Consider the following 15,349-nt stretch of genomic DNA (forward strand, 5'->3'; position numbering starts at 1 on the left):
GAATAGTTACTCTCAGTCTGATATTGTTCTGCTCTGTGAGAGAGCTCCATCTTCTCCATCATGGGAGAACTGGAGACCCTTTTAAAATCTACATTTAGACCTATTTACACTGGCTGAGTTTTAGAATGTGTGCCTTCACTTTACAACTATGGAATAATTTTCACAGTTAAGGAATAAGTAGGGAATAACACCCACTGTGAAGGTAAGCAAGTTAACCTCAGTTTTAATGATCCAGGGACAGAGTTATCTGGGAAGGCATGTGCTCTAAAGCAAATACTGATTTATGTATTTCTCTTTTATCTCTCTCTCTTGCCAAGCAATTTCAAATCATATTATAGAAAGAATCCTAGGTAAATGATCCTTTTTGACAGGGAAGGTTAATAAATATTTTTTAAGTAATGAAAGATGGTGAAAAGAACCGGTGAATTAAACACAGATCTTTCCAAAAATGTCTTGGTATGTGTATATAAAGAAAAATATTGTAGCTGTTCTCTCAATATATAGGAATCTCATCACTAAGATGGAGATAAAAAAAATTCCCTATTTAATAACTACCATTTATAATTCAGAGAGAATTGATTTACTGATTTAAAAGCATTCTGCCAATCGAGAAGTTCCTGTAATATTGAAATCAATTTCTTTCAAGTCTGTGCATGTAAAACAAAGCTCTATCAGTTGAACAGCAAAACAACTTTTCATATTAATCAGTAGGGTCTTGATAAATCCCACTGATGTAGAAAATTAGCACCTTTGCATGTTTCCCAGATTTTGATTTCATTTTGGACACTTGGTCATGCATTATAAGTGCTGCCTGGCTTGCTGCAACTATTTCAGTTGAAATCCATTATTTCTGGGAGAATTATGTGCCTTGTTAGTGAAATGCGAGCTATTTCCACTCCAGCATCTGCACTGCAGTTGATCTATTATTAACACTAAGCTCATTAAAAAAATGAAAGAATCTGATTTGTGTCTTTAGGGTGGGGGCTACTGAGGCTTTTGCTGAAGCAAATAAGTTGGCTGTGCTGCCTCCAGTTGACACAGCTGTCAGGAAAGCGTTGGCTGTCGCTGCACCGCGCAGGGACGCTCAGTTACGAGGGCCTTGTAGCCATATGTAAACAATACCAGGCTGATGACAGGTTTATGACACTGGAGACAACATGTGCAGCTGTTAGCCACTGGGTTTTATGGCGCAAAACAAATGTTTTTCAATGCGCGGGCGTTTGGCACGGAGCTGCTGTAGCGGCAGTGGGAAAGGGAGGATGGGCGGCTGCCGGAAGATTTATCCCTGCCAATCACTGCTGTGCTGAGGAAGGGGCTGGTGGGCTCCTTCTCCTCACCTTCTCAAGGGGGGTTCTTCAGAGGAAGCTGCATTCCTCTCAGTTGTATACGTGGGTTTAAAACATTGAAGGATTTCCCATGGGGAAAGAGAGAAACATCACTATAGGACAGGGATGCCCTGCTAGCAGCTGATCTGGGCCACATCATACAGTAGGCACACTGAAAGAAGAGCATTTAACACAGGGAGAGTAAAACAGCTGTGTTAGGGTTTAGAAATACTGAACGAAAGTTCTTGAATGGAGGGTACACAGAGGCCTGAAAGAGAGAGCTGAGTTGCAATGATGCCTTGGAGTAAGTTTCATCCTGTTCCTCTTTTGTGTTATCAACCCTGAGCACCGCTTTCTGATCCAGACTTCTTGTTAGAGCAGGTCAGGAAAATTAAGTGAAAGAATTTGGAAAAAAATGTAATTTCCTTTATTAAGCATCAGTGACTTGTCAGCTACATCCCCAAACAGTAATTATATTTTAACAAGTCATTGTGCTGTCAAACCCTAGTAGCTGTACTTTGGCCTTGAGCAACTCAGCTAGCCAAGCCATTTCAAGGTGCAACTTTCTCAGCAACTTAAGTTGAAACATACTCATCAAAACCTGCTGGCCTCCATAGCTTTTTGTGACAGAAGGATCCCAGCACAAACTGGTTAGTATGGTAAGTCAAGGTAAGTCTGTAAGGAGTGCTAGTAAAGGAAATTGTCTGAGGCCTGTTCCCCAGCCTTGCAGGCTGTGTCTCTCAGTAGCTAAATTCTCTTCCAGGACACTGCTTGGACCTCATTGACATCCAAGAGAATGGTCCCTGGCCTATGCTGTTCTCTCACCCTAGACTGGCACTGACTAAAAAAGTGCTCGTTATCATTGGTCAAAAATATACAGGAGAAGTACACAAATAAGTCAAGTGCATCATGGGCCAGGGCTTGCAGTTACATCCTTGTCATATTTAGTGCACCACTGTGGATGCAGCTTTAGCACAGATCATAGTGTCAAACCCATTTTCATTAACTCTGTCCTGTAATTATACAGGACAAAGAGCTGCTATGGGGTACTGGAGCTCTGCTTTGCAGTGAGGCAGATACCATCCCTTGAATCTTAGGATGATTCATTTTAAGACTTTCATGATAAATAGGAATGGTCACTTGCTCACAAAAGACAAAAAACAAAAACAAACAAAAACAAAACCAAAAACCTATGGAAAATAAAATATCCAGAGAAGCTATTGCAGATTCCTATCTGCAAATATTCTGGAAATGTGAAAATTGATCACAAAACCTGCAGAGCCAACTATTTGTGAAATTTTTCCCCTTCTTCTTTGAGTGTTGTCTTCCTCACTATAACTTTTTCCTTCACATTTTTAAAAAGAAACCATGTTTCTGAATAAAAGGCATAAAATAAATTGAAGGAGATTCAGGGAATGTGTTTTGTCACTTTGAGTTTTCGAGTGTACTGGATTCAGAATGATATTCCCTCTTTCATTTAAAGTATCATCTTCTCCCAGATAAATTCAACTTTCAGCCCATGTTTTTTGATAAAAAATATTTTTGTTTACACCTCAGAAGCAAAGGAAAACAAACAAACAATCTTACAAATGTACAAACTTATTTAAAAGTAATTTTTTTAGCTCCTGAATTATTTTAAAGAAAAGATTAAATCTCAGCATTTTACTTTAAATAGTTTCAGTGTGAGAATGCAATATTCAGCAAGAAATGTTAATATAGCAAAATAATTGCATTGCTGTATAGCTGGGGGGAAATCATAAAGGGAATTATCTTGATTTGAGAGCTAAAGATCAGTAATTGTGCTGTATTTCATACTTTGCAGCATGTCCAGATGACTGGGTAACACATTTGAGAGAATTATTCCATCATACAGCTTTTGGAAGAGCTGTTAGTTATTGCCTTCTAAGACCTTCATCATCTAACTTTAATTTTTGAAGTTGTTCACATACTTGTCAATATTGGCATTTTTGTAGTGAGTGCTGGAAGTAATGACTGTTTATGACACATCCTACTTACAAAATGCCCCCTTTTCTAACAAGATCATAGCATAGTCATCTATAAAAACTGCATATTCTTGCCACAAAAAGCAGATGCAGCTGGAAAGAAAATTTCAATTTTGAGCAACTATTTGTATGTGTGGTGCATGGTTCCATGAACAGCTTCCAGCCTTCCATAAGTGCTCTGCCTTTTAGCTCTGGGTGAAGTTTTATAGCCATCATAAACTTCACCCTCTAATAAAAAAACCCAGCAAACACAGATGGATGATGAGATTGATGATGGTGCTCTCCTAAATCCTCCCTCTCTTCCTTTCTCTACAAATATGAGGAGAAGACAGACCATGCCCACACAAGGCATGAGAGGGGTTTGCTTCTGTTTTAACTCCAGCTGCTACACGGATGGACCATGTAGGATCCATGGGCAGTCCTGGTGCTGGATGACACAGATAATATGAAGTCAGAGTGATGAGACCTAAATGGTAGCTTTCTTGTAATATTAGTGACTGATGATTAGTAGAAACAGCAAAAAAAATGTCAGAGCAAAAGCATGAGCCAGGAACTATCAACATTCACATCCATCTGAAAACATAACTGGAAAGTCTGTGCCTAAATACATATAAAATATTATATAAGTCTCTTTTAACTTTTCTTCTGCCTATATGTTGACATTATCCATGATCTTAAGCCTTTTTCTCATATGTCTTATGCTTGTGGATTTGTTCACAGCAGCACCGTTTCTGTCACATCACTTCTGAGAGTCATATCTTCCTATACCATAAGCTGAAACTTTTAATCATGTCCTTATCATTTCTTGACAATTATTTGTGTCTTTTCAACCTTCTTAGACCTGCCTCACCAAGGGAAACTGTGGCTCTTTTCAATGGAGAGGGGGGTGACCAACATCTTTTTTCACTGGAATGCAAAATCTCGGCTATGCCAGCAAAATTTGCCAAATATTTTGGAAAGAGGAAATGGAGCAATGTAATTAGGCATTTAGGCAGTATATACAGCCTTTTGGTGGGCCACCTATAAGGTTATAATAGAAGAAGCTATCCAACAGTTGCAGGAGAACTCAGCACATTTCCTGTTAACCTGCATCAGGCACTGCTGTAGCTATGGGCGTTCCTGTCTTCCTCCTGGTTGTGGTTCAGAACCCATTCCAAATGTTAAGTTGTGAAATTTAGTACATGCCCAGAAGAATCCCAAAAGAAATTTCTGACACAGAAAGAATACTCTGGGGCAAGAAAAAAAATTGTGACAGCCATATTTCAGCAAAATTAAGAGAATGCTGGTGAGATAGGGTGAACATGAAAGGACTAGAAGACACATGGCTTCAGACAACCCCAGGACAAGATAAGTTTCCTAATCAAAAGAGGGCTGATTGTGCTCTCTGTCTCCAGCATGGAAGGTCTGGATCAGAAAAATGAGTTCTGCAGGCTTAAAAATTCTAGGAAGCCAGTGGTCTGAAATCTCCCTTTGTAATCCTCTCGCAACATTGGAGGAATGTAAAAAGAAAGCATTAGCACCTCTTTTGAAAGAGGAAAAGAAGCTCTTGAACTTCCAGAAATCAAAGTTAGTGTGAGTGTTTTGTCTTGTATATAACATGAAGATTATTTCAACAACAGGGCCAACAAACATCTAAGCAACCTTTTCCACAGTGTGATGAAAATCTATACAGTTTGCTGAAGACAATCAAGAGTTTAGTAAAAGCCAGCCCCAACTCATGAACATTTTGTGAATGCTTAATTCTAGCAATTTCTCTCACTTGGCACTGGTTTGATACTGGGGAGGAGAAATATTTCTGCAGTTGCAGGTTAGTGTTCCACATCACCAGCAACTGCCTGTACCTTCTACCAAACTGACAGTGAGACTTCCACTTCCCTCAGCATGAAAGACTATTTTTGCACGCCTTAAGAAATATGAGGATATAAACCTATGATTCTCAAGACAGCCTATCTAATTTATATCCTTATCTTACAAATATGGCTTCCTTCATATATAGTAACAGGAGCTTTTATGCAATCATAGTGAGAAACTATATGCAATGCATATTATATTTTTGTTCTTATATATCTGTGTCTGTTTTTTGAAAATTTCTTCCCCAGAAAAAAAGGTTTTGCAAATTTTTTTATTAGCTTTATACAGAAGATTGTCTTTTCCCATGGAAACATTGTATGCTTTTAAATAAGATGTGTCAATACAGTTGTATTATTGCTAGGTTCTTGAAATATAGAAAACCTTTTATTAGGGAGAAGAGGCATCTTGAAATGAATTAAAGCTGAGAAGTCCAAAGTATTTGCAGAGCTCTAGTAATCTGCCAGTTTTTCTCTAAGAGGTTTGATAGCTGAAGGTTATGAAATCAACAGTGCAGACAAGGAGATTTTCACCATGGCCTGGTTTGCAATTTGCACTTCTCAAAAAGCAATATTCTTTTTTTTCTTTTTTTTTTTCCTTTTTTTTTATTCCTTTCAATCAGCATGTCTCATTTCCCTTCATGGCTGGCACTTCTGCAAGAATTTTCATTCAAATGTGCTAAAAGTAACATGACCTCCTAATGAACCTCTGCACACACACACACACACACACACACACACACACACACACACTTCTCTGGAATCAACAATCTCAAATTAATTTGTTCTCTGCTTGGGAATGGACTGGTTTGCTGACCTAAACATGAAGGTACAGATAATTTCTGACTACTGATGCAGTTACTTGGTTGTGCATTGGTTAAAGCAGACAGATTTAAATATCATCATTTTAAATCAGCAAGCTGAAACCCATAGTTTAAATAGCTGATTTTTATCTTGTTTTGCATACACCTTTTTTGCAAAAAAAAAAAAAAAAGCTGATTCCTTTTGCTACCATACATTGTAACCTACTCACATTTTGTTTAAGCAAATGATACAAAGCAGGCCTCAGACCTTCTTCTAGAGTCAGAGGAAGACCAGACAATTAATAAGTGACTATCAATGGAGGACAGCTACCAGTCAGAGAATAACGTGCCCTGACTCCATGATTCAGAAGGCTGAACAATTGCTTTATTAAGCTATACTGTATTACATTACATACTACACTACACTATACTATAACTATCTTACTCTAAAAAAACCCGTGACCCTTACCAGACAGTCATGACACAGCTTTGACCTAATTGGTCAATCAGTCCAAACAACCATCAGCGGAGTCAATTAACAAATTCCTTTTGGTAAACAATCTCCATAACACGTTCCACATGTGCCAAACCACAGGAGCAGCAAGTAGAGCTAAGAATTGTTTTCTCTTTTCTCTCTGAGCTTTCTCACTGCCTTCCCTAGGAAAAATCCTGGGAGAGAGAATGATGTCCCTCTCTGTTCAAAGAATATGTGAATACCATATGTGACCACACTTGTGATGCATGGGCAGTGGAGAATCTCTGTGAGTTCCTTCACTCCCTATTTTGTGCACCCACCTGGTGGCAGCATCCCTAGGAAAGCAAGGTTCTTGGACAAGGTCACTGCCCGCAGAGTGTTTCACCTGCCTTCCATGTTGTTCCTGAGAAATCAGTAGGAAACAGGGCAAAGAGGAAAGAGCTATTAGCCAGTGGAGCTGACTGGCAGGCTGCACAAAACCTGTGGATCACAGCTTAAACCCTCCTGACTTAACCAATGAAACAATAAATAGTGTTTATTCTCACTGTCTGCCCCCATTATATCTATCGTATATATATCGTATAGCCCACATCTCACTGCCTAATTACCAAGTGCTAGATACTTTCTTACGATTTGGACCAAGCTGCATATGGATATCAAGTGGACATTTAGCTTTCACATAAAGAAAGAAAAAACTACCTAAAATGTGCTGAGAACATTTTTTCAAATGGGGGAAAAGAGCCTTACATTAAAACCAGCCAACTTTTTAAAGAAGGGAACAATATCTACTAGTGAATTGAACAGCAGTGGTTCTTTCTGGTCACGATCTCACTAAGCTTTCAGAAGTGGTGGTAGATCTCCTCCTCCTCCCCTCCCATATTTTTTGAAAGCTCTGAGAGGAATATCAGCCTCTCTGCTTTTTCAACTCCCAGCTGGTTTCTCAGGTTTGAATTAAATAGTCACTGAATGGAACTAAGAGAATGCAGTGAAATGAAAAAAAATCATCCTCTGTCCTGCAAGATGCTAGTGCTGTCAAAAGCCAGTTTAGCACTTCAGCACACTCTGGTTCCAGGTTCTTAACTGTACAAGCCATGTGTATAATGTTTGGGCTGTTTTTGACAGCAAGTTGAGATTTCTGCAGGGTTTTATTTCCTGTAGATATTATCAGCTGAGACACTGTCATTTCTTGCCATGTTTTCACAGTTCATTGTACATAGCCTTCCTTTTAACACAGGCAAAGCTAAACCTTCAAAAATATGAATTTTATTTTACGTTGCTTCTCTTCCAAAGCTGCCCTTCAAACTGTTGACACTTGCTAAACAAAAAACCAGCATCCAAGTTGGAACTGAGGGGACCGTAAAGCTGATGTGCACAAAAAAAGCTGCAGGCACACAGTTTGCATCTGAAAGCAAGACTGGTTGCATCTGTACGGCTGCTTTTTCTCATTTAATTAATGCCTTCATCGGCAGGACTAAGTAACTTGTGTACAGTTCCATGATAAAGTATCTATGTAATGCTGGATGGCTGTTAGAAAATCAGTTTGATCTCTTACCACATTTTGCAGATTTAGTGACTTTAGTCCCTGCTCACTGCAGATAGGCAGTAAATATGCCCTCAGTCTGCTGCCAAGCATCTGTGTAGACTTAAACATCTGTAGAGCAGGAGCTGAAATGGATTGTCTAATGTGAACAGCAGGCTACATAATTACCCTTTATTTACTTGTAACAAATCAGTTACTACAAAGAATTGTATTTTCTCCACTGAAAAAATGCTGCATCAATTAAATTGGAAACTGCACTTGTATTAATTCTGTCAATGAGCAGTATAATTTCAAAGTGGACAGGGTGAGTATAAGGGCACAGAAAATAGATTTTTTTCTTTTGAAGGGTTGGCAGTAGTACACCAAGTCTTTGCAGTAATTCCAAAGAGTTATTGATTTTTGGATCCAAGAAGAACCTTTGCTTTCATTTGGCTTGACCTCTCATACAACAGAGGGTTTTGCACAGCAAATTCTCCAATAACACCCCTAGCTTTTTTACTCTGTTTTTTAAAGACCTTTAAAAAAAGTCCTGAAGTAATGAGGGAACTGCAATCTGCAAGTTCAACTCATGCTGTAAAATAGATGTGAACAGAGTGCATTTAGTACTTCTGGCACAGTTTTATCTGAGTCCCACATTTAGGGTCTGCCATATTTTCACACAGCTTCTGACCTTTATTCTGTCAGTCAGAGGAATGCTTTCACTTTCCATCAGCACTGGAGTAAAGAAACAGTGACACATTTAAGACTCATTTATTCTTGGGCAGAGTGTATGAGAAGTGCCAGATGAGGCATGCAGAATGTAACATCCACACTAAGGCTCTGGAGTGATCTAGATTGATCCAACAATCCACGTTTGTGCTAGAAAAGAGAACAAAGGAGAATTAGAAAATGTGACTAACGCACTGTAACACTGGCACTCACCTGAATGCACAGAGAACATGAAGCAATAGCTCTAAGGAATAAAATGTCTTGCATACAGTTCTGTTAAGTTATGTGACTTTTTTCTCCTTTATTTAGATTGAGCCTTCCAATTCTGTCCCTACCCTTGCCATTCAAGGTAGGAAGAGGACCCAGAGATATTTTGTGTCAAGGTATGTCTGCCTTGCTTTCGTTCACATCTGGATTTTTTTTTTTAAACTGAGGAAATGTGAAGCTTTATGAAGCAAAATTAACCAAAGAAATATTATTCACAGCTCCTTCACCCATCTGCTCAGCTCAGAAATGATCTTATTTCTCCATGAAATATTAAAGTTTGGAGTGACTGAACCTGGCAGGAGGGGACTATCTAACTCTGCTGCAACCTGTCCTACCCTAAGGAACTCCAGGGTGGTGCTGAGGGCTCTGCACCACCTGGGGTTTGTCTAAGATTTCCCATTGCTGAAGAAAACCAAAAAGACCACCTGTAGTCAGAAGTGTTTTTCCTTTATCCCTTTGACATGTATCCCCAATGGTGTTCTAACAAACAGCCAGAAACTCTTAACAATAGAATGAAAAATCCTACACTGACGCTCTGAAGGGGCTTTTAGGTCTAATACTGAAAAATGTACTTTCTCGCTCATTACAGAAGATTATATTATGTGTATTATAGCTCTCTAGAATATCCAACTGTACCAGGACTTTTAAAAATCATTAAAAGGATTATCAGACAAAATAGGTTTATATTTACCTTTCAAGTAAAGTGGCTGTGTCAACTGGACTCATGTTGAGACAACTTATTTTACAGGATATACGTGGACCTCAAGAGAGTATTTACAGCACTGGAAACTACATGATGATATTTCAGTGCCCCACAATATTTGATATCTTTGATCCTTTGATCTGTTTAGTATTTACTGTAGAAGAGATGCCAAATTATGGAAAGCATGAGATCTTAGGCACGTCTGTAGAATCTGATTGTGTGCACCTGTCATACATAAAATACATCTTTTTGGGTTCCACTTGGCATTTGAACATGAAAAATGGGCATCTTTGCATTCTGAGCAGCTTGTGAACCCAGTTATAGTCATCAATTTTGCATGCACGTAGGGTCTTTAAGTACTAAATGAAACATGCTATTCAATAGGGATGAGCAGTTAAATGTCTATACTTCTGAGAAAAACTAATAAATAATGTGTCTTGTGCTCAAGAAGAAGAAGTCAGGAAAATGTTTAATTCCAGAGATATAATTTGGTATTCAGCTACAATATTTTTATACTAAATTGCATATGTCTCAAAAATAGCATTACTAAATCATAATTTAATTCCTATGTTCTAACTATGACTACTAAAGTGTCCATATGTCACCTGTCATACTGGATTTTTAATTCCTGTTCTTTTCTTGATCCTTAAATTATATGGCTTTTACATTCTCCAGCTCCTAAATGCAGTCCTTCTGTTCAAGCTACAGAGAATCATATTTTTAGGGCTGGAAATGGCTGGTTCATTTCATCCCAGCAGTTAAGATGGCTGTTCCTATTCATGCATATGTCTTAAACCAGTAAGTGCATGGTCACATCACTGCAACACTTACACCTCCTCAACTACTGGTCCCAGATGTCAAAAGTACATGTCATATTTTAAAATGTAACATGAGCGGGGATGGCTATCAATGCTGCTGAACAACTTCTGCGTCATACTTCTCTACTGATGGGGTAAACCTGCTGCCACCATCAATTAGATTAGAAAAATGCAGAAAAAATTAGAATCATTTTTTAAAGTCCACCTTTCTTCCTTCTTCTGGTCTGCTCAGAAGACAGGTACTGGGTAAGAAGGGCCTGGTGTAATTGTTGTGATACAAAGATTTTGAAAATCTTAGCAATTGAAAACAGGCAAGCAAATAGAGAAAGACTTCTTTACATTATTTTTAGGTGCCATTTTCAACAGAAAATCAGCAATTTTAGGGACAATGATTCTGTGGCATCTGATACCAATCTCATGAGACATATTCTGCTGCTTTAAGTCCCCCAAGTACAGGTTCATTCCCTGACAACCTGTTCAAAACCAGTGGCAGCAGAATCTGACAAAAATCTAATGTTTTCATTATTAAAAGTCTTCTTTGAAAAAACAAAAATATTTTATTGTGATAACTGAATCTTTCTGCTATGGTGAAATAAGAGGAGAGACGAATGGACATGATAGAAATAATATTTTCCGGTGTACATATTTTTTTTGTACATGAGACACTCTGCCACCTAAGAGGAAGATAATTTATAGTAATCATCTCTGCAAACCTTGCTCATGTCATTGCTGTTGCTCTGTTAGCAGATGAAGAAACAGTGAAGAAACAGCACTTTCAGTTTAGCAAATGTGTACTTATCTTGCAGGATGGGAGCATATAACACACATATGCAGCCACACCTAGATGCACACACATACACACACACACACAAAGTAACCCTTTTTTACTGTATGAATAAACAGTTGTATGAAATGTAGCATTCATAGCCATGCGGTGTATCCACCTCCTTAGCCAGAGCAATGGGCTACACCAGCTCCATGCATCCACTGGGCCAAGGTGAGCAGAGGCTCTGCAGAAGGACAGAAGTGTTTAGGCCAGGTAAATTCCTTACTCGTGTATCAAGAGTCCTACTGTTTAAATATGGAGCTGTATTTTATGTTTTATTGCAATTTTCCATGTTTTTAACAGTCACTGTTTTATCAAATCCTGCTGCCCTGATGGCTCCTGATGATGTCAATGAGAGTTTTCTGTAGATAGGGATTTTGGGACATGGCTCATAACAGAAAATATGATTGATGTAAGTAAGAATAGAGAAGCATTGATCGGTTCATCTGTCCAAAAACAGTCTGACACAGGTCCAGTTCACAGAGACCAACATGAGGAAAAAATATGGGCATTTATCTCCCGGGACTTACAAGCTTGCCACTTGAACCAACAAACTGCATAACATCCTAATGCACTTGGCCAGCACAGCAGCCAGCAAGATTACCCTTCATAGATTTTGAAATGAAACACCCTTCACCCTGTTTATTCTTCATGCATGATTAAGTGCAAAGAAAGCAAGCCATATCGGTACGACAATCTGTCAAGGAGAGGAACCTCTTGCACAATGATAAAGCAAACATCTAAACAGATTTTCAGTGTAAAACCTCTTCTGTTGTTTATAGAGTATTACATGAAAACTGTGTTAAAAGGACATTAAGGCTGAAAAGTCAAGTTTCTCAAAGTCAGGAAATAAGGGAATTCAGTTTGCCTGTGAAACTAATATTTTATGCTTTTGGTAATATTCATTATTACCCAGTAATTAGGTACTGCATGTTGTATCTTTGCATTGGACCCAGGCCTTTCTCAAAGCAGAGCATCACTAGTGCTCTGTGAGTTAGACACTATTCAGTATTTGGATTTAGCCTCATTATTCAGAGTATTTTTATTTATTTACTCACATACCTATGTACCATGTACTCACATACCTATGCTATTCAATGCCACTTCAGACTCTAGCACTCTCCCTTCTCCCCGCTGCCTTTTGCAACCTCCCCATAGGTGCCTGGCTAGGGGGAATTCTGTTAGGTGCTCCCAAAGTTGCCTCTTCTACAGTCTGAGCCAGTCCTGCTCCCTCAGCTCCTCCTTACAGGGCGAGTCCCGAAGTCCCAGTTGGTGACCTCTGCTGAACTCCCTCCACTTTATCAATACCTTTTCTTCACTGGGCAGAGCAGGACAGGGAAGGTCACAGTACTCTAAATGTAATGCAAGGAGTGTTGAGTAGAAATGCGTAATCACTTTCTTGAACCTACTTCAATGAGTGTTGAGTAGAAATGCATAATCATTTTCCTGAACCTACTGCTTGTGCTCTTGTTAATACAACCCAAGGTATTTTGGGCCTTCTCTGCAGGCAGCGCACACTGCTGGCTCATCCTCAGCCTGATGTTCTGCAAGATCCCCAGGTCCTTTCGTGCAGAGATGCTCCCCAGGCAGTCAGTCCCCAGACTATGATTTATGGCAGGTTTTTCTTCACAGGTGCAGAGCTGTGCATCATAAGATTCCTGTCAGTTTCTTGAGGTCCCTGTGGATGGTAATTCTGCCCTCAAGTGTATCAAGCAGCCCTTTCCAATCTTCTGTGACCTGCAAATGCGATAAGAGTACACGCCATCATCTAATCTAAAACATCAATAAAGATAAGAGGATGGTCCCCAGGATAAATCCTTACTCTAGAAGGTAGTTACAGGTACACCAGTAGAGTGAATCTGTTAGAGCCTGCCTCATGTGACTCATCATCCAACCATTTTTTAATTCATCTCGTTGTGAACCCAGCCAGACCATAATGTCCTGTGATCCCCACCTTCAAAGCAAATGGATTCTGGGTGGAGGCATTTGCCACTGCTAGAAGAGGGTCCCTCTGTTCTGCGTCCCTTCTTACAAGACTACAAGCCTATCAGAATGCCTCCTGCCTGTGGCTCGCTTGTCTCATGAACACTGGTGCCGCTGTACACTCCTGCCCCAGGGCCTCTCTCATAGCAATATTCCTTTTTATTTTTTTAATTGTGCAGTGTGTGGTCCTGTGACTCATGTACTGCATGCTCTTCAGTTCTTCTGATTAGAGATGTGTGTATTTCTGCACAGGCTTTTCTGTGGAGCTTACTTCTGTCACATGCAAGCAGCAATTCTTTAATCTCTGTAGCCCCTGGGAGAGGTAAGGCGGTGGATGTGGAATTGTCTCTGCTGATTTCGAGTTATATTTAAAATGTGTAAGTCTGGTTATTCACAGGATTTAGCTTTCCGTAGCACATTTTACATTCAGACAGCAACTATCAGAAGTTTTTAGCAGGGCCCAGGAATAGCCTTAGAGGCTAAATTTGTGCACCCAGGAAGTGAGAAACACGTACTGAGAATTATTCAAACATGCAGACATCTGTCTTTGGAACTGTCTGTCAACCACCACCTCTCTCTACTGAATGCACAGAGAATTTGGGCTCTGAATTTCAGACAGTTTTTGGAATTTTGGCTTCAGAGCCCCTGGTAGACTCTAGCTCTCCAAGGGAGCATCGAAAGCTACACAGCTGTGTAACTGCAGCCCCATCTTCCCTCAAGAGAGGCCACCTTCTTTCTGGCATACATCAGCAGGCATCTTACAGGTAACAGTTGTCTTCAGAAGTGTTCCTGCCTAATTCCTTGAACATAATTCACCCATTCATTGACCAGAGCAGAGACCTCAGATTATAAAGTTTATTGATTACACATATCATCAGGCAGTTGAAGACATTCATGTATTCAGAGACTTTTTGACTTTTCATCAAATCTGATGTTTCCTCAAAGAATTTGACTTCAGAAACCTCAGTAAAAATCCTGTCAATAAACTCAAACACTTTTTTTGTTTTCTAAGATAACTATGTAAGAAACACCAAGAGTTAAATTGCTCTACACTTTTTCTCTTACTCTGGAGATAGACTCTGTGTGTGTGTGTGTGTGTGTGTGTGTGTGTGTGTGTGCAGATGTAACACAGTTTAGGCTCCTCTACAAGCTGAACTTAAAGTCAAATAACACCACTTCAAGATGGCTTTCAGCATAATAGTTCATCTGATGTGAGGCAACTAGATGACAGAAGACTCAGATCTTTCTCAAAGCCTAAATTATACAACAAAAGAAGGCACAGATCTGAGTTCAACACAAAGGGTACCAATTATACAGAAAGCTAAAGGAAGGAGTTATGGGTGGGATAGAGAGAAATAAGGAAATATAAATTGATTCAGAGTTTTCAGATAAAGGGGAAATGAAAAAGCAGCATAACTAGATTTAATTATATGCTTCAAGATTGACTAGGAACATGAGTCTCAAATGAGCCAGATTCCAGGATGACATTCTATACACCTGAAGGTAGTAGGTTCAGAATTAAGTACTTGCAATGAAAAAAATCTGAGTGAGAATTCAGGCAGAATTCCTGAATTTCACCAATAACAAATATCCATCGTAATAACAGTTGCTGTTGTGTAGTTTTATTTAGAAATATTTTCATTGGCCTGGCTAGCCTGTGTTCATCACTGAAGAAAAATTTACATAACTAAAGCAGATAGGAGTTTATTGAGAAAGCCAGACAAGGATAAGCATGTAAGGGCAGAATTAAATTAGGACTGTGAAAGTGTAAGCTTCTTCTGACTACAGGCTAAAGAACATTGCAGAAAATTTTCATGCTTATAGATTTCTTTTAAGAGTGGCTCATGATAGATCTTGGCTTGAAAAAAAATAATTTTGAGCCAATCTACAACTCTCTAAAGGCTGGAACCATGGTTAGCTTAACATATCCCCCACTCCTTTCTAAAATGAGCAGTTGTTAAGTTACAGAACAGAGCTGAAAGCAACCTATCTCTACTAAGCACTCCAGCTACCAGTGAAATAGGAGGAAAAACAAATCACACATTACTAAC

The 15,349-nt window shown here is 39.2% G+C and overlaps 1 long non-coding RNA gene across 1 annotated transcript in view; it reads right to left on the reverse strand.

Moving 5' to 3' along the window:
* Positions 1-8,261: 8,261 nt before the first annotated feature.
* Positions 8,262-15,349, reverse strand: part of LOC119698238 — a 62,200-nt gene continuing 55,112 nt past the window's right edge. The window contains exons 4-5 of the long non-coding RNA XR_005256095.1: positions 12,772-13,052; positions 8,262-8,851 (exon numbers count right to left, since the gene is read on the reverse strand). This is a non-coding gene — a long non-coding RNA (uncharacterized LOC119698238). The remainder of the gene's footprint in view (positions 8,852-12,771; positions 13,053-15,349) is intronic.

This window comes from Motacilla alba, chromosome 2 (genome assembly GCF_015832195.1).
Source record: "Motacilla alba alba isolate MOTALB_02 chromosome 2, Motacilla_alba_V1.0_pri, whole genome shotgun sequence".
In the NCBI taxonomy this organism is placed as follows: domain Eukaryota; kingdom Metazoa; phylum Chordata; class Aves; order Passeriformes; family Motacillidae; genus Motacilla; species Motacilla alba.